Source organism: Dendrobium catenatum, unplaced genomic scaffold, assembly GCF_001605985.2.
Source record: "Dendrobium catenatum unplaced genomic scaffold, ASM160598v2 fragScaff_scaffold_264, whole genome shotgun sequence".
Lineage (NCBI taxonomy): Eukaryota > Viridiplantae > Streptophyta > Magnoliopsida > Asparagales > Orchidaceae > Dendrobium > Dendrobium catenatum.
In genome coordinates, this window is record NW_021318726.1 from 527,005 (window position 1) to 547,919 (window position 20,915).

At 37.0% G+C, this 20,915-nt stretch overlaps 1 long non-coding RNA gene and 1 pseudogene across 1 annotated transcript; one reads left to right on the forward strand and one right to left on the reverse strand.

The window, feature by feature from the left end:
- Positions 1–311: 311 nt before the first annotated feature.
- On the reverse strand, positions 312–5,415 carry LOC114579287. Its single transcript, XR_003700203.1, has 2 exons — positions 2,788–5,415; positions 312–2,677 (listed from the first exon to the last, which is right to left on the reverse strand). It is a non-coding gene; the product is annotated as an uncharacterized LOC114579287 (long non-coding RNA).
- A 28-nt stretch (positions 5,416–5,443) lies between these two features.
- Positions 5,444–10,411, forward strand: LOC110101946 (annotated as a pseudogene).
- Positions 10,412–20,915: the final 10,504 nt, after the last annotated feature.

Genomic DNA, 20,915 nt, shown 5'->3' on the forward strand with positions numbered 1-20,915 from the left:
TCACAATCCCCTCACTAGGACTATTACTACTAAAATTACACTCCATATATTCCGTTTTAGATCTACTCAAGCGAAAACCTTTAGACTCTAAGGTTGACCTCCATAATTCAAGTTTACCTTCAACTCCCTCTCTAGTCTTATCAACTTGAAAGAGGAAAAAACTAAAAGCCAAACTTACACAAGTAAATGGAAAACTTCAGCCAAGAAAAAGGCCAAAAAACGAAAGCCACGAGAACCATGACTCAGATATATTCACATAAACATTCTGATGTAGGATCTCACGGTAGAAGACACAAGCAAACAGGAATTAATGAAATAGTAAAAACTTGCAAAGTAGTTGCAGAGCTTGATTTGTATTAAACTGTAAAAACTATTGCATACCTTTTGCTTCTTCTTCCCTGAGCTTAATAGAAGAAGTATTCTAAAGCAGTAAAATAACAAAAAGGTATAAAATATGCTGTATAACTAGAAATAGTACTAAGAGTAGCTCCACTACTAACTAACTAAAGCAGCTCTATGATAAGATGTCCGCCCGTATGTGTTTGTTATACTGTGCCGGTCTTATATCTCCGCATCACATTCTGCTCAGAAAACAAGCACGAACAGTTCCCTGGTTGCCCGAAGATCATCCAAGGGGAGGAGTAATTATTACGTCCAGAGAAAAAACTGAAAATCCGGATGTATACTGAGCAATACAGAGTTTCAGGTGACGTGACGCGTGATTATTGGTCTCTAGACGTGTCAGGTGACCTGACGTAATAATTGCTCCAAAAGGAGAGGTCTGATTTGAAAGAAATAATCATCGTTCATGGCAGGCCAAAATCCCTCCAAACCAATAGAAATAGACTTAGAAGCATAGCTGAATCATGCAAAACCCCATATTTCACAAAGTTTGACTTAAAGGCAATTAAGGCACACCAGCAGAAAAAGCATAACAGAGACATTATATCTTCAACAGCTCGTTTAGACAGTCCCCTTCTTGATTTTGAGGCAAATAGTAGAAGAATTTCCAGCTAAATCTCCAAACTTCCCTCCAAATACAATAAATAGTGCAGCAAGTAATAAGCAAATAAATGTTCTTAGCACTAGCAACATAGCAAACTAATTCACCCACCACATCGAAAATCTGAAACAAATTGAGCCGCATTAAATGGTTTTTAATCCCAGGAATGGACTAGGAAATAACAGAGAAACAGTAGGACTTTCAGGGAAAGAATGGCATAGGGAGCACATATTATCTACTGGAATTTTCCACTTCAATAAACATCTGCAGTTTTGCCTTAAATGGCCTAAATGTCTCAAAAAAACATCTGCAATTTTCAACCCTCCAGAAATAGTCATCCACACATAAACAGAATATCTCAAGAAGGCATAAAACTTATGCCAGACAAATTTGTGGCAATTACATTCCGTATCATCTCTATAAAATTCTTTTTTGGGACATTTAGGCCATTTAAGGCAAACTCACACACACAACGCATACACATGGACTCGAACCTTGGACCTTTTAGTTGGAAGCCTAAGCTTTCAACCAATAGGCCAAGGAGAGTTGTGTATCTCTATAAAATTCCAATAGGTAAGCTTTAAAACTATCCCAAGCAGAAGTATTCCAAATCAAGCTCCTGTAAGAAGCATTAATAATGGGGATAGAGGAAATAATATCAGAGATTTGATTATGAGTTGCAGTAGGAAGAATCCAGCCATTTTTAGCAATAAGAAAAGAAAAGGGAGAGTTAATGGGGAAACTATTAAAAATAGAGTGAGAAAACGGAGAAGCAGATAGGCATGCCCCATCACACCGATGATCCCAATGAAGAGAAATATAGCTAAAAGAGGCCTCAAAAGAGAATTTATGCTTTACTCTTCCAGCTGTATTGCATATAATTTTCCAAAAGGGAGATGCATTAAGTGGAGGAGGTTTCCAATGGGAAATATACTTGGCAGATAGTCAAACATAAGTGGAGAGGCAAATTATTAGGTCCGGTCATCACACTTATTTCTAGGTATGGACATCCAATAAAAACTTGCCACATGGACTGCGCTTTGATTGTGCTTTGACTGCGCTTTAGGTGTGTTTTGACTGTGCTTTTTTACCTACGCTTTACCTGCACTTACCTACGCTTTACCTGCATTTTTTTTAGTGAAAGTGCAGTCCACGTGGCAAATTTTTAGTGGATATCTGGACCTATTTCTAGGTCCGGAGACCGGACGTAATAATTGCCAAGTGGAGATGGGCTATTATAATCACAGTAAACCAACAATGGAAGACAATGCCAAACCAATCGTAGAGAATGACAGGTCTAAAAAAAAAACAACAAAGCCAACAAATAGTAAGCACTATGACACAAACGCTCATTCACGGTTATACAAATGAAACACACTCTCGTTATGATATAAACAAGAACACTACTTAATAAATCCTTAACAAATCTCCAATGTCTGAATTCATGAAACATCTGTATTGTAAACATAATGTTGTTTACAGTGGCAAAGATAATCATAATTTTCATAGTTACGAACAATTACTAGTGCAATGTGTTGAATTAGGCCCCACTAAATACCATCTTTTAGGCATCCTCGAAGAACCTTCTCATGACGCAAAATTTAAAGCAAGAAGCCATCATTAGTATCATTTTGCAACCGTTGTCCCAGAGGCATCAATTGCCACTTTGGAAGACTTTCCTTACAAAGATCATGGAAACACAAGTCATGCAATTGCTGTGGAAGCAATAGAACATGAAAAATAGGGTGAATGCAAACAGAACAAGGATAACAGTAAAGCTTTACCGGTAATATTCAAAGGAGTGAAAACTACTTTTGTCTATCATCCCCCCTTCCTATATGAGCAACTTCAGTTTCTAAGAAAAGGTGCAACAAGAGAAAAAAAGGTAAATGTACTATAGTACTATAATTAGCTATAGAAGTAGTGGAAGCTATGCTAAATAACGGAAAAAGGTATCACTAAGGTTGTAGTGGCCATGCGGAATATTGTAGGCAAAGGAATTCCACATCAATCCTCCTCCACTTCAGAAGAATTTGTGTCTGATGAATTGACTTCAGTGACTGCAGAATAAGCTGGATAGTAGCGGCTAATATCGGTCATATTGAACGTAGCAGATGTCAAAATGTTGGGCAGCAGGTCCACCACAGGCGTTTTCGCTGATCTGTGCTTAATGGCGATTGGACCAAGCGTTATAGAACTAAGCTTGGAATAAGCACCTGTGGGAAGGCGCTCTTTTCTGAATCGCACCATAACCAGTTCCCCTGGTTGAAAGACTTTTGCTCGGCGATGTTCATCAGCCTTCTGCTTGTAGGATTCATTAGAAGCTTGTAGAGTCTTGTGAACATTCTCTAGCATGACTTTGAAATCCTCTGTGAGCTTGGTGGCCGCCGGGTTGTGACACTTTTGAAGGACGGCAATGTCTACAATATGATTAGGCGGCTTAGTATAGACAATATTAAAAGGGCACATACGTGTGGATTGATTCGGCATAGTATAAGCAAACTCGGCTTGGCTCAAAATTTCATCCCACTTCTTCGGATTATCTTGCACCAAACATCGGAGCATGTTGCCAAGAGTGCGATTGACTACTTCCGTCTGACCATCGGTCTGTGGATGGTAGGCGGAGCCTAACTTGATCTCAGTTTATAGTTGCTTCCAAAGCTCCCTCTAGAAGTGGATAACAAACTTTACATCTCGATCGGAGGTGATGCTTCGTGGTAACCCGTGGAGTCGTATAATTTCCCTAAAAAATAAACGAGCAACACCGAGAGCGTCAGACATCTTCTTATAGGCTATGAAATGAGCCATCTTCGAAAACCTATCAACCACAACCATGATAGAATCGACTCCTTTCTTTGTATGTGGCAAACCCAGTATGAAATCCATGTTGAGATCCTCCCAAATAGAGACTTGAATAAGTAAAGGACTATAGAATCCGGTATTCTGACTACTCCATTTATATAACTGGCTTACGAGACAACGTTGCACGTATTTTGTAACATCCTTGCCCGGGTGAGGCCAAAAAAAAATGTGCTTTCATTTGTTCTATAGTTTTCTCCCTACCCAAATGAGCTGCAAGTCCTCCGGCATGCATTTCGGTGATTAGTTGTAGGCGAACTAATGAGTTCGGAATGCATAATGAATTTCTTTTAAACAGGAACCCGTGCCTAAGTGTGTAGTCTCCGAATGGTTGTCCAGCGAGCACCCTATAGAGGTGCAGTAGAGGTCTTTCAAATTTTCCATCCCAGTTATTTCGGTCTGTAGTTGTGTTAACAATGCGGAGCGTCGGCTCAAAGCGTCGGCGACTCGGTTCTGCTGTCCCGACTTATGTTTGAGTATAAAGCTAAATTTATGCAAAAAAAACAACCCACCTTGCATGCATTCGATTGATGTTCTTTTGAGTATTTAAAAACTGCAATGCTTGATGATCACTACACAAAATAAAATCATGATGATCGATCCCAGTCTTATTGAATTTCTCTCATCGAGACGCTCATTTTGGCTATAAGCACAAAAAATTCAAAGATTGTTTGTTTAATCATATATTATTTATAAGGTTTGAATTATGCTTCAAGTTATTAATCTAAGCTCATTTAGACTTAATATCATGAAACTTTTGATGTCATTGGACTCATCTTATCAAAAGGTTCATTTCAATTAAAAATTTATTAAAATCAGAGTTTAGATAGTTTTAAATTTAATAATTAAAGTTTCAAATTCAAATTATAAGATTTATATTACATGCCATATATTTCATCATTTATACTTTAATAAAGAAAATTTATCTGTTGAGTTTAAATGGCAAACTTATTTATTATTTTTCTCATTGATTAGTGGACCATCAGAATTTGAGCAAATTGTTTAGCAATAGTTATTTTATTAATTTAGTATTTATATTTATTTTTATTCTTGTGCTAGGTTATGAATCAGTTATTATAGATATATTTGATTATTTTTCTCTTTTTAATAATTGTTTATTAGTTTATCTTTGATATTCGATAATCTATTAATTCAATAAAATTTCATTTAATATATATTTTTATTATATATCTTCATTTATATGTGTTTATATATAATGCAAATCAACTTTTTTTTATTTAATTTTTTTAATGCAAAACAGCTTATGTTTATTCTAGTTCTGGCGATTTCTCTAATAAATTGCAGTCATATATTGCCTTATAGATTATGGGTGTGATATTTTGATTAAATTATTTTATTGCTATTACATCATTTATATTTTGAAATAACTTTGAATCATTATATATTGATCATATCTAAGTTAAAATAGGATTTAGAGCTTGATTTATTTTGAGATAAATACAATAAAGTTTCTTTATATATTGCATCATTTGTAAAATAAATCTAATGTTTTTTTGTCCTTCCTAACAACAAAAATTTGATCAATCATGAAGTATTTTATTTTATACACATTATATTTTCAATTTAAAAAGCAACTCAGTATTAATGGAAATATTAAATTTCTTTTATACTGTAGGTAATACTATTTTAATATTTAATTTGTATCAGAAATTATTTTATATTTCTTTTTTTTTATTCAAACCAAACTTATATCTAGGGGTGTCGATACTTGGCCCGACTCAAAACCCGATCTTAAACTGACTTGAAAAATTATCTGTTTGTAAGACAGGTTGGGTTTGGATTTTGTTTTCGAACTCGATTCTAAAATTGGGTCTGATTGACCCATAAACCTGAAATTAACCCGAACTGACCCAGACTCCGCCCTCCGCACTCGAACTACACCCTATGCAGCGCGATCACTTGCTCATGAGTTGCGCCCACCCGTAGGCTGCATAGATGAATGCCGCTCACGGACTCTGCTCTCCGCACCACACCCGGACTCCACCCTTCGCACCGCAGCATTGGGTGTACGTCAACCAACCCTCTGTGCCGCACCGTGTTTGAACTCTGCCAGTCAAACCAAATTTGGAATTTGCTCGCAAGCCGCATTGCTCGATCCCGCAGACCCTCGCTGACACCCAAACTCTGCCTCCATCTGCAGGCCTTAGCGCTTGATCACGCCGAGTCTTATTCACGGCCAGACTCCACCCGTAGGACGCAACGCTCCATCTCGCATACCTATTGACAACTAGTTATATTTCGAGTTTACGGGTCGAGTCTGAGTTTGAGTTTTCAACCCATTTTATCAGGTTTGGTTCAATCCATTTGGTCTCAGGTCGATTCAGAATTCGACTTGAATCCGATTTAATCTGTTTTGACAACCCCTACTTACATCTTAGTGGTAAACTTAAATTTTTATTTTTATTTTTTATTTATTTAAGGCGCCTACTTTGACCCTGCTCTGCATCGTCCGTGACTAAAATTATAACTTAACAGACCCAATACTACTCTCCTTGGCCTATTGGTTGAGAGCTTAGATTTCCAACTAAGAGGTCCAAGGTTCGAGTCTTTGTGTATGCGTTGTGTGTGTGATTTTGCCTTAAATGGCCTAAATGTCCCAAAAAAAACAACCCAATACCTTTTCTGTAATAAAACTTTTTCTCCTAAAAAAAAGAAACTGATAGACAGATATTAAAATTAGTAATTAATAATACCCCCGCCAATTTTTTTTTTATTTTATCTCCATCTATCTTCCTTTGCACTTACGAGCTTGCAGTAAACTAAAATCCTGCAAGCCAAATTCTCTTTCTTCAGCAAAGCTAAAAATGGCGATGGTCTTGGCGGCTTTTGTTAAAAATTTGGCTGGGTTGCTCACTGATTATGTCGCGGAAGAGGGGGCCAATCTGCTTGGTGTGAAGGACGTGCTTCAAAAGCTTCAAGAGTAGATGATGAATATCCAATGCTTACTGAAAGATGCTGAAAGGAGGAAGTTTGATAGCTCGTCCATCAAACTCTGGCTTTCTCAGCTCAAGGACGTGATGTACGATACCGATGATATCATTGACCTCTGCAGAATTGAGGGCCATAAGCTGCTAGCTTATCAAAATCCCGAATCAAATATATCTCCTGTATGCTGCAATTTCTCATCTTACTTCTCCTGCCTCACTAGCCTTCCTCTGCATCATAAGATCGGAAATGAAATTAAAAAAATCAACAAGAGGCTCAAACGGATATATAAAAATAGAATCAATTTAATCTAGAGAGTCTCACAGAATCAGAAACCCAAGTTCCAGATGATTCTCGTCTAACTTCCCTAAACCCTAAACCCTAAACCCTAAACTCTAAACCCTAAACCCTAAACCCTAAACCCTAACCCTAAACCCTAAACCCTAAACCCTAAGGGAAGAGAGGTCGACGATGCTGCACGTCGGCTGGTTAATTATTTGGTTGGAGAGAATGATGATGAAAAATGTTTTATTTTTGCTATCACCGGCATGGGCGGGATAGGGAAGACAACTATTGCCCAAAAAGTTTTTAACCATCCAAAAATTCAGACAGTTTTCAATTTGAAGTTGTGGGCTTGTGTTTCACAGAATCAATCAGGAATTGAATCGTTGAAGCAAGTAATAAGTGGAGTTAAAGGGAGAAGCAGGGATGATAGTACTAAAACAGAGCTGCAAGTCATTGTTCATAATTCTATTGCTGCAGGTAATAGCCTTTTTCTTGTTTTGGATAATTTTGTGGACGGCGTCTGTATGGGCTAATTGGCTTGAAACTCCGTTGATTAAATCAAACGCGATTGTCAGAGTCTTAGTCACAACTAGACATGAAAATGTTGTTGTTGATATGAGGGCAGTGCATATTCATCGTGTGGAGCTTCTTTCTGAAGAGAGCAGCCGGGACACACTTTGTAGGAGACTTTTTTCTGCGGAAGAAGTGGAGATAGCTAATGAGCTGAAGGAGCTAGGATTTAAGATAGTTGAAAGATGTAAAATCTATTAAGTACAAAGCATTGCCAGCTAGTTGTAGAAATGAACTTATAGATAACCGATATCAATATACATTTTTCACTTAGTATTTGCTAATGAAGTGAACAGTTTTTTATTATTTTGCTCTATCGAAGAAATTTATTTGGTAGATAATTTAAAATTGTAATGGAGGTCTATCTTATTGATATGGATGATGTCAATGTTATTTATTGCTCTGCTTATGCCTGTTATTTCTATTTTCAAAAATTGGTCATTTTGTGTAGCTGGCACTACAGGAAAAATGTCAAAAACCGGCGGTTTTTGTCGGCGGTTACTATGGCTAAACCGGCGGTTTTCCTGTGTACCGGCGGCTTGGCGGCGGCATTCAGGCTGCCAGTAATAATGGCGTAGGAAACTAATACCGGCGGCCTTTTACCGGCGGTTTATTTAGGCAGCAGTTTTCCGGCGGCTTATACCGCCGGTGACAACCGGATTTTCAACCTGCGGTTTTCCGGCCGTCACGCCGCCGGTTAGTTGACCGACGGCTAACCGGCGGTCATATTATCGACGGTTGTCCGGCGGTTAAAGCGGGCGTCGTGTGTTCGCTAAACCGCCGGTAGACCTCCGGTTAAATTACCGGCGGTACCCGGCGGTTGTAGCCGTCGGTATTACTGACGGTGTACACCGCCAGACGTCCACGGTAACACCGCCGGCGGCCGTCAGTAACTGCCGGTTAAATACCGGCGGCATATCATTGGTCGTCCGGTATCATAGTTTCTGGCGGCCAAACCGCCGGTTGACCGCCGGAAACCTTTAGCACCTGCAAAAAAAATTGACAGCATTCCCTCTATTTGAGGGAGGTTTACCCTAAAATCTAAACCTGCAGAAAGAGCAATACATTTTGGGCAACACGCTGTTATATTCATCAGAACCATAAATTCTAAATACAATCACAAGTTTCAAGTTCACAAGATTACAATCATCAAACATAAAGGTTACAATCACACACAAGTTTGTTCATCATAAGGTTACAATCACAAGTTCACAAGTTCTAAATACAATCATCAAACATAAAAAATATCTAATCCTCAGCTGTATCCTCACTGTCTGCAGATGGCTGCTCCTCTTGCTCCTTCTTCATCTGATTTTCAGTTCACAAGTTTGTTCATCATAAGGTTACAATCACAAGTTCATAATTTTCAGCTCTTGCTCCTCGCTCTCTCTCTCTCTCTCTCTCTCTCTCATATATGATCTCTCTCCCTCTCCCTCTCTTTTCTCTCCCTTAATCTCTCTCTTCCTATCTTGCTCTAACTCAAAGTCACAATCAACAAATTTGATCTACCCTAAAAAAAAAATTAGATCTACCCAAATGATTACAACATTACCTCTTGCATTACTATCTAAATCATCCAAAATATCTCTAACACTTGCAAATGTCTAGTGAGAACAAATAATCAAAGAAAAACCATAAAAAAATACCTTAAAATAGAAATCTAGGGTTGAAAATTGGAAGTCGGCGGTCGATTTGGGGTCAGACTGGGTCGGCAGTCGAACGTCGGAGTTTAACCGTCGGCGGTCGGATCTGGGTCGGCGGTCGGAGAAGCTTTGTCGGCGGCGGTCGGAGAAGCTTCGTCGGTGGCGGTCTGACGAGCGGAGGCGACGGCAGAGCGACCGAAACGAGAGAGAGAAGGAAAGAGTAAGAATGAAATGTGAGTTGCGGGTCTGGTCGTATTAGGGCATTTACCGGCGGTTTTCCGGCGGTCCGGACCGCCGGTCAAAAATAACTTATCAACGGCCTGCACCGGTTCATATTGAAGTCTGGCGGTTTAGGGACCGCCGCTAGTACTGACGGCTTAACGTACCAAAATCATCGGTTAGGCCGCCGTTAAAAGCCGGCGGTCAAACCGCCGGCTACACCGCCGGTAATAGGCATTTTTCATGTAGTGTGGCTTTGTATTTTTCTCAATGGTTGGCGGAAATTCAGATACTACACTTTCTGAGGTATAATTTGTTCATTTCATCCACTGCAGTTTATTTTTAGAATATTGATTAGTACTTTGGTGATTTGTTTTGGGGCAGTTATGTTGGTTATGAGAATTTGTTTAGATATGTGGTTTGGTTATTCTGTATGGAGCTTATTGCACTACAGGAAAAACATCATTTTTCCGGCGGCCATTTTTGTCAGAAAATGGCCAAAATTCGTCAGAAAATTACATTTCCGACGGAAATATTTTTGCCAGTTCCACGCTCGTCGAAAAAGGACTTCCGACGCAAAATAATTTGCCGGAAACATTTCTGACGTATTTTCGATGGATTTTCCGCTGGAAAAATATTTCCTTCGAATTTTTAATGGGCCGGAATGTCAAGAAAAATAAAAAAAATCATGTACAGCCGACCGGCACGCTGCTCAAGGACCCAGCCCGCTCACTTGGTCCGGTGGACACAGCGCAGAAGCCACGGCCGACCTGCCCCGCCCGAGTGGCTAGCCTCCCCAACCCGCCCCCCCCGCCCACGTGAACTGTGGGCCAGGCTGTCCACGTGAACCCTGGACGTGGACCCTTCGGCAGTGTTCGAACGCCGGCCCCCCACCTCAACCTCTCCACTGCGCGGAGAATGCCGCAACATCTGTTATCTAGTCAACGAAACCAAAAACTATTAAAACTGGTACTCTTTATTTAAACTATTACGTATTTATTATTAAATCAGTTATATTGATATTTAACAAAAAATTTAAATTATTAGCATTAACTTAACAAAATAAATTAATTTTCCACATTTATACATAATTTAATTTAATTAATATCATTTAATTTTTGTTATTAAATAATTAGACTTATAATTTAATTTTAATATATTAACTTATTAATTCACATACATTTAAGTTATCGTAAATTCAAATAATTTAAGTAATAACTTTAAAATAAAAATTTAATTTAATAATTTAGTTTACAAATAATTATTAACAAAGTATACTAATTTTTTTTAGATTTCCGTCAGAAATTCCTGTCGGAAAAATGCCTTCGGAAAAAATTCGTTGGATAATCTAGTCAAACATTATGTCGGATAATTCGTTGAAAAATTTTCCGCTCCAGGAATTTTTGTGAAGAATTCTACTTCCGCGAAATTCCGTCGGAAATGAGCTGTTTTTCCCTGTAGTGTTGAATATATCAATTCTTTTGGCACGCTTTTGCTGGATCATTAGTTGGTTTGACCCTTGGTCATCCTCTTTATTCTTATTTGCTTTATCTTAGGCTAGGCGACTTATTACTTTTTAAGTTTTTCTTTTATGCTTTTTGATGTAATTCTTTTAGGCATTTAGTGAGTATTTGTCCCTTTAAATACTTTGTACTCTTAATTTTGATGAATAAAATTAACCCTCTTTCCAAAAGGAAGACTGTGAGAGCTATGTGAAAGAACCATTTTTATCTGTTTCGGTGAAAATAACTACCAATTCAAATATTCTCTCTCTCTCTCTCATGTGATCCTTCATTGGAAGGTCCTAACATTTAACGAAAATAATTATTCTAGAACGGAATGCCTCCTGCACAAGTATATACCAGAGAGTAGAATAAGGCGTGACGATTAACGGTAGCCATCAATAGTAACACCATCTATGAGTCCTAGTAAGGGATCATGCATGTCAGAGCACAAGGCAAATTCAGTGAAGTCGTTAGGATGTAGAGGAAGTCTATGGTAGTTGTAGTGCTCCTCCGAGTGGGCACTAGGGCATATAACTTGACCAAGTAGAAAAAATGAGGCTCTAACGAACATAGTGACAAGTATGGACAGTTGAGAACCATGTCTCCATTCTTTTTTTATTTCGATGCATTCATTCCTCAATGCATGAGGTGTTTCTTGATGATTTAGATTAATTCCCTACTCCATTATTCTTCTAAATTTGTGGCGTTATTCTACGAGCATTAGAATTGATTGTAATTATATTATTGAAAATTTGATATTAATAGTTGGATGGATTTGTTTAAGCAAGTATCACAAAGTTAAAAATATGTAAGATGCGATGAGTTTGTGTGTAGAAAGAGAAATATTTTATTTCGATGTTGTCAACAGTGCGTTGTCTTCTCTAATTTCTATATTGCAAATAGATAATGTTAGGAAGAAGGGGGATTCTATATTTTTGTCCTATGTAACAAATCTAAACAAGTTTGTTAAGGGTATTGAAAATTTTATTATTGTAAAGGATTTTCTAAATGTTTTTTTTTTCCTAAAGAGCTATCTTGTTTGCCTCCTAAAAGTGAGGTAGATTTATATATTGAAGTGGTATCAGGTAAACCTCTGATAGCAAGGACTCCTATCTGATTTATGAAGAAGAAGGATGGGCTTTAAGGATGCACATCGAGTATTCAGAGATGAATAAAGTGACTGTGAAAAATAAGTACCCATTTCTCAAGATAGTGATTTTTTATCAATTAGAATGTGTAGCTATATTTTCCAAATTTGACTTACATTTTGGTTATCATCAATTGAGGTTGATGGCTGAAATTATGGTGAATATAGCCTTCAGTATCATATATGGGTAGTATGAGTTTCTATTTATGTCTTTTGGTGATGAATGCACAGTTGGTATTTACGAACCTCATCAGGATTTTTTTTTTCTTAAATATTTAATAATTTTAAAATTATAATATGAAATTCTGGTTAATAAAAAATTATATAAAAGCTTCGGTGGCCAGTGAAGATGTTAGAAATATGAAAGATATACCTAGCAAAGTAGTGGAGAAAGTTATTATTCAAAACAGTCCAGGTATTGAGAATAAGGAAGACAAAAATCAGTTGGAGGATGCAGATCCTGGTCCAGATAATCCTGGTCCTAACACAAGAGTTAAGAAGAATTCTCTTTCTATTAAAGAGAATAACTGTTTCACTGTTAAAGTCCAGCTGTTTCACTGTTAAAGTCCAGCAGTAATCCGGAGGGAATTCAAGGAAACAACTCTACAGTATGGAATTTCAATAATATCAAGAATAAATTTAAAAAGATTATGATCTAAGATGTTTTTTAATATATATATTTTTTATCAAAAATTTAAACATATTAATTATATTAAAAGTTTTTACATATTAACATTTTAATCTTAAATAATTGATAATCTAAAAATAATAATTAATATAAATATAAATTTAAAAAAGTATTTTATATTAAGTAAAAAATGGATTCTTAAGAAACTGGATGACCTAAAAGCCATGGCCAACAAGGTGTAAGCAGAGAGCTGCCTCATCATTGTCCAAAACGTAATAAAACCCACGGCAAACAAAATGAAGATGGCAATTCTTCTTAGATTTATTTTTATGTTTTTTTCCAATACCAAAGAGAACAAATTCATCATCCACGTTGTCACCCATATCATCCGCAACAACCTCACAAGAAGTGGAGATTTCCTCATCCATGTCCAGCCAATCATTTTGAACCAAATCCGATTTATTTGAATACAAATCCAGATGAGCATTTAATTCGACGTTATACATAATAGAAATAGGAATGTCCACACAATTCACAGTACGAGAAGAGCCTGGCAAAACTGAGACAGCCACATCCACACCAGAAGGGCTACCATCCCCAAACCTAACTGCTGAATTAGCCTCAACATCCGCACAAAAATTGCCTTTAGAAAATTCATTACCACTATTATTAACATCACAAGCACCTAACTCTATGTCAATCAACACCTAACAATTTTATTCAACAACCAAGATAGGAACCAAGTTACCAACAGCAAATGATGATAATAATGAGCCCTAAGGAGATAAAGCAAGCAATGTCTTTAGGGCTCCCTGATATGCAAATAGAAACGAGTATTTCAATTGCTACTTTTTGATCTGCAACTGATAGGCGACAAAGCTTAATTGATGTGGTAGAATTCCTCACATTCGAAGCTTTAAAAGAAGTTTCTTCTTTGGACAAAAAAAAAAAAAAGCTAGCGATCTGACAAGATACTGCATTTTGTACTCACCTCAAGAACCTTTTGGCAGCAAAAGATTTCCATTGAACTTATATCTATATATCTTCATTTGTATCATTTAACTCACTCATCTTCTTTTTTTAATATTGTATTTATAGTTGTTAATTTAATTATTTTACTTATAATAGTTTTTTTTTCCTGTCACCTGCTCAAATGGTTTATTTTATTTTAGTTGTACCTCACTCAAATTTTTCATTGATAAATCTTATGCAAATAAAAAACAATCCTTTTTTTTCTGAAGTTTATTATAAAATGTTCTGTTTTCCCTTTATAATTATTCAAATTTATTTTCATAACTATTTATGGATATATCTATCCAAAATATTGACGGTTGGATGCAAGCTATGTAAAAAATTCGGTGATTTCGCCCATAATTAGATGAAAATATTTATATGAATGAAAGTACAATCTTCTAATATTATAATGAATTTCTGAATATTTAATACTTCAACTATATAAAAAAGATAAAATTTTAATTCATTCATCACCAAAAATTATCTTTAACTTATACAAATTTTGATGCAAATTTGAATTAGAAACTTTCAAAATTAAAATTGGGATCATTTGATATCTAATTTAAGCAAACCTATAGTCAAGTTGAATATTTCAAGGAGACGAATCCAACGACATCAAATCTGATCCAATCCAAGCTTAAATGAGTCCAAATCAACAGTCCAAAGTCTATTTGGAAGCTTCAAAATATTAATTGGACTACCAAATGATATATGAATATGACATGATTATAGTTGAATCGAGCTGATGGACCAGATAAGCCCAACGAGCCAATGATCTCTCAATTTTGATATCATTAAGGCACTTAAATGCTCGATAAATTTTTCATGATCAATGGAATTAACATGAGTCATCCAATTAAACACTCCAAATATGCTCTTGATCTTCTCTATATTTACTAGTCATGTCATTCCCCAAAAAAATTATAAATCGCCCCCATTCTTCATATGGGGGGGGGAGAGAGAGAGAGAGGAGAAAACTTATGGAGCTCCCTTTCCATCGACCACCGTTGAATCTCTTTCCAACCACCAACTGTCATTGGATTTACATTTATTCATTGACTTTCATCAAGTCTCTTCCCGACCACCGACCATCACCAGACTTATATCCATACGTCGGCTGCCACCTGATCTCTTCCCGATTACCGATTGTTGTGAACTTCCACCCATTCATTAACTATCGCTAGATCTCTTCCCGGCTAACGAGCGTCGCTGGACTTTCGCACACTCGTCGGCTGCTGCCAAATCTTTTCCCGACCACTGGCCATCACTGGACTTCCGTTTGTTCGCCAACTATCGCCATAATTATTCATGTATGCTATCTACAATGTATATCCTCCCTAATACCATTGTCTTCCGACTATGGTCTTTTGATCTCCGTCGCTCACCAATTACAGTCTTTCTAACCACCGTCTCTAGAATACATTCTCCTCAACAATTATCGCTTGACTATGGTTCTTCCAATCACTATCACCAAACTTCTATCATTTCAACCTTTGTCGATCGTCCGTCGACTACGGTCCTTTTAACCACTGTCGTCGATTATGGTTTTTCAAACCTCCGTCGCCCAACTACGGTCATTCCACCACCATCATGTCATTATAATCGTTCTGACCTATATAGTTTGTCAAATATGGTCGTGCCAACCAAACAAATCTGCCAACACTGATTCATTCAACTCCCGCCATTTAAATGATGTATATTTTCTTTACTGAGCCAAGACCTTCCCCCCAATGAAGCATCTCATTTGTAATAAAGTATGAATACTAGTGGATTCATTTAAATGGGCAAGGCCCCGTGACTTTTTTCCTTTTCAGGGGTTTTCACATAAAAACTCTAGTGTTTCTTATGAATGTTGCACCTCTGTCTCAAATCTGCTTATGTGCTAGATCTTCGTATGAAGCTAAGACATTAAATTTTATCTCTCTCTACCATCACAAATATTCCATGATGCAATATTAATAATTATAGATTTTTGAAAAAAATATTTTTTGTTTTGTAAAAAAAGGTTGATTTGAGCATTAAAACTTATTACAAATCAATTAAAATTACTTAAGCTTTCAAAATCAAAGTTTTCTTGTGTTATCAACATTTCATAACCCGTTTAATAATTCTCCATTAAATAACCCATTTTAATTCCCTCAATAAAAAATTATCCTATCAACATTTAAGAACCATAATTATGTCAATAATTAGACAATCTTGATCTTGTTAGATTCATTTCTCAAGATACACGATTTGATTATAAACATTAAAGATTGAAGATTATTTGGTCATCCAGCTAAAACCTAAAAGAATTCAATTGTATTTCAAGTGCCTAATTTGGACTCAAATCGGATTATTTTTGGTGCCAATGGGTTCGTTTTATTCTGTCGTTCAATTTAATTATAAGTTTCCAAAAATATAAGTGAACAATCCTAAATTTAGTCTTAAAAATTTTATCCTTCCAATGAGCATTTATATTCGTATTCATTTTAAGTGACTTTTGATGGCATATCAAGCATCAAAACTGGCAATAAATAGATCAAAATCACATAAACGAGTAACAAATTAAGCTCAAAAGAAAACTATAATGGAGAAGTTGGGACCAGTTAGCAAGATAATAAAAAATGGATTCAAAATGGGTTAAAAAAACATTAAAACCACCATCCTAAAAAATAAGTTAGGAAACAAATATAGCTCCCCGGCCCTGGTTGCCAAAAACGAACATCTGCTAATAAAGCCTTCCAAGGGAACTTTTATTTGGTCCGGTCACAGGACGTAGCTCTGCATTCAGCCGCCAGTAGAAACGCGCCATGCGTTCTCACTATTTACTGCGCGCCCCGACAACCCGACCCAGAACAGACCCAGGATTGCTCGGTATTTCTCGATTTTGCTAGGATTGCTCGGTATTGGTCGATTTTGCTCGACAATAACCAATACCGAGCAATACCGAGCAAATACCGAGAAATACCGAGTTGTACCGAGTTTTTCTAAAAAACTCGGTATTTCTCGGTATTGCTCGTTATTGTCAAGCAATACCTAATAATACCAAGCAATACCGAGCAATACCTAACAAAACACGAACATAGCATTACTCGGTACAACTCGGTATTGCTTAGTATTGGTCTTCACGGAGCGGTATTTCTCGTTATTGTCAAGCAATACCTAACAATACAGAGCAAATACCGAGCAATACCTAGTAAAACGCGAACATAGCATTACTCGGTACAACTCGGTATTGCTTAGTATTGGTCTTCACTGAGTGGTATTTCTCGTTATTGTCAAGCAATACTTAGAAATACCGAGCAAATACTGAGCAAAACCTAGCAAAACGCGAAAATAGCATTCTCGGGTTCCGGCCCGGGTCAAGTCGTCAAGCCACGTGATAAACAGTAAGAGCACGTGATGACATTTTATTGGGGGTCAAACATAGATCTACGTCCGGTCAGAGGACGTAATAATTGTTCCTTCCAAGGGGAGTTATTATTATTATTGTAGTTAATAGTTTTTTATTATTTTGATTTTAATGCCCTACTTTTACCTGCCACATGCATCATCCCCTTACTAAAATTGTTACTTACCTAGCACCCATTACCTATTGTGTTACTACAAAACTTTTATTTTTTTTTCTCAAGAAAGTGATAGACATAGCTTAAAATTAGAAATTAATGATACTCCCGTGAGATCTCCACAAACTCAGAATCCCAACAAGCTCTAATTGATCCACATATAATTTCTTCCATAAATGATCCTTTAATTAATGCCTAGGAATATAACAAGTTGACCGAACCCATTACCAAAACTTTGCACCATGATCTCAACGCAAGAATAAACCTTCATCTCGGGAGTGTCAATGAAAGAATGTGACCTCAGGAGAAGAGGAACTAAGGGTCAAGTCTCTAGCGTGATAGAAAGCATCTTATTCCCTATGATGCACCTCTGTGTTTAACATTACCATGAGCCAAAATGCCACTCATATTAAGAACAAAAAAGGTACACATAGAGGTTTTTCACCAAGAGCCCTTAGCACTCGAACTACACCCTATGCAGCGCGATCACTTGCTCATGAGTTGCACCCGCCTGTAGGCTACATACTCAATGTCGCTCATGGACTCTGCTCTTCGCACCACACCCGGACTCCACCCTTCGCACCGCAGCACCAGGTGTACGTCAACTAACCCTCTGCGTCGCACCGTGTCAAGACTCTGCCCTTCGAACCTATCGAATTTGGAATTTGCTCGCAAGCCGCAATGCTCGATCCCGCAGACCATCGTTGACACCCAAACTCTGCCTCCACAGGCCGTAGCGCTTGATCCCGCCGAGTCGCGTTCACGGCCAGACTCCACTCGTAGGCCGCAACGCTCCATCCCGCATACCTGTTGACAACTATTTATATTTCGAGTTTACTGGTCGTGTTTGAGTCTGAGTTTTAGGCCCATTTACAAAATCGAATCAGCTTTGGGTCAACCTATTTGATACCAGATCAAATCAGAATTCGACTTGAATCCGATTTAATGCGTTTTGACACCCCCTACTTACATCTTAGTGGTAAACTTAAGTTTTTATTTTTATTTTTTTATTTTATCTAAGGCGCCTACTTTGACCCTGCTCTGCATCGTCCGTGACTAAAATTATAACTTAACAGACCCAATATCATTTCTGTAGTAATAAAACTTTTTCTCCTCAAAAAAAGAAACGGATGAACAGAGATTAAAATTAGTAATTAATAATACTCCCGCCAGTTTTTTTTATTTTATATCCATCTAACTTCCTTTGCACTTACGAGCTTCACTTACGAGCTTCCAGTAAACTAAAATTCTGGTCTCAGCTCAAGTTGTTCTCTATCTTCAGCAAAGCTCAAAATAACGATGGTCTTGACGGCTTTTATTAAAAATTTTGCTGGGTTGCTCACTGATTATGTCGCAGAAGAGGAGGTCATTCTGCTAGGTGTGAAGGACAAGCTTCAAAACCTTCAAAAGCAAATGATGAATATCAAATGCTTACAAAAAGATGCTGAAAGGAGGAAGTTTGATAGCTCGTCCATCAAACTCTGGCTTTCTCAGCTCGAGGATGTGATGTACGATGCATATGATATCATTGAACTCTGCAGAATTGAGGGCCATAAGCTGCTAGCTGATCAAAATCCCGAATCAAATATATCTCTTGTATGCTGCAATTTCTCATCTTTCTTCTCCTGCCTTGTTATCGTTCCTCTGCATCATCAGATTGGAAACGAAATTAAAGAAATCAAGAAGAGGCTCGAACGGGTATATTTAATCTAGAGAGTCTCACAGAATCAGAAACCCAAGTTCTAGATGATTCTCGTCTAACTTCTTTCATGGCTAGTCCTTCAGATGTGGGAAGAGAGGTCGACGATGATGCACGTCGGCTGGTTAATCGTTTGATTGGAGAGAATGTTGACGAAAAATATCGTATTTTTGTTGTCACTGGCATGGGCGGGATAGGGAAGAAAACTATTGCCCAAAAAAATTTTAACCATCCAAAAATTCAGACATTTTTCAATTTGAAGTTGTGGGTTTGTGTTTCACAAAATCAATCAAGAATTGAATCGTTGAAGCAAGTAATAAGCGGAGTTGAAAGGAGATGCAGGGATGACAGTACTAAAACAGAGCTGCAAGGCCTTGTTCGTGATTCTATTGCTGTAGGTAAGAGCCTTTTTCTTGTTTTGGACAATTTTGGACGGCGTCTGTATGGGCTAATTGGCTTGAAATTCTATTGATTGAATCAAACGCGACTGTCAGAGTCTTAGTCACAACTAGACATGAAAATATTGATGTTGATATGAGGGCAGTGCATATTCATCGTGTGGAGCTTCTTTTTGAAGAGAGCAGCTGGGACACACTTTGTAGGAGACTTTTTTCTGCGGAAGAAGTGGAGATAGCTAATGAGTTGAAGGAGCTAGGATTTAAGATAGTTGAAAGATGTAAAATCTATTAAGTACAAAGCATTGTCAGCTAGTTGTAGAAATGAACTTATAGATAATTGATATCAATATACATTTTTCACTTAATATTTGCTGATGAAGTGAACAACTTTTGATTATTTTGCTCTATCAAAGAAATTTATTTGGTAGAAAATTTAAAATTATAATAAAGGTCTATCTTATTGATATGGATGATGTCAATGTTATTTACTACTTTGCTTATGCTTGTTATTTCTATTTTCGTAATTTGATCATTTTATGTAGCTGGCTTTGTATTTTTCTCAATGGTTGGTGTAAATTCAGATACTACACTTTCTGAGGTATAATTTGTTCATTTCATCCACTAATATTTATTATTGGAATATTGATTAGTACTTTGGTGATTTTTTTGGGGCACTTATGTTGGTTATGGGAATTTGTTTAGATATGTGTTTTGGTTATCAGTGGACTTGGTTTCTTATGTGGGTGGCCCTTCCCAGTCCTGGATCTATTATAGATGGGTCGGCATTCTGATTCTTTTGCTTATACAACTGTGGTTTGTGTGTTATATATTTGTATTTTAATTAATTCATGTCTGGCTTACACTGTGGTACTACACTTTTGGGTTGTTTGATGCATTCCACTATCCTTTGTTGTGCTTAATTTATTTATTATCCCACATTTTTTCTTTATCAATATTATTTCTATAAAATCCTATTTGGTAATCTTCTCTTGTAATTTGTTATTATCTCTTTGGATGTGTGGGTTTGTGCCAAGCATTCCGTGGGAGCTTTTGGTTCATCTTATATTATTTATGCTCCTACCTTGGGATTTAACTTGTTCTGTTATCAGGTTTGATATTTCATCCACTTTTCAGTTATTGTATCGTCATCTGTTTCTAACCCTTATGGTTTTGGAAAGTCTTTATTTGTTGTAGTGTTCTTTTTAGGTTCGGTTTGCTGAAGATGTTTACTCTATTGGTTTGGATTGGATTCTTGATGGCTGATGTTATGGATTTGTTGGCTTTCTCCATCTTTTTTACTATCTCATTGGATTGGGCTTTGGATTGGACATGTTTGCTGGATGATCTCTATGGAGCTGAGATGACTACATGTCGTTATAATTTTGCTAGATTTTTTGCAAGTTATTCTATTTGTAGCTTATTGAATACTATCAATTCTTTTGGCAGCTTTT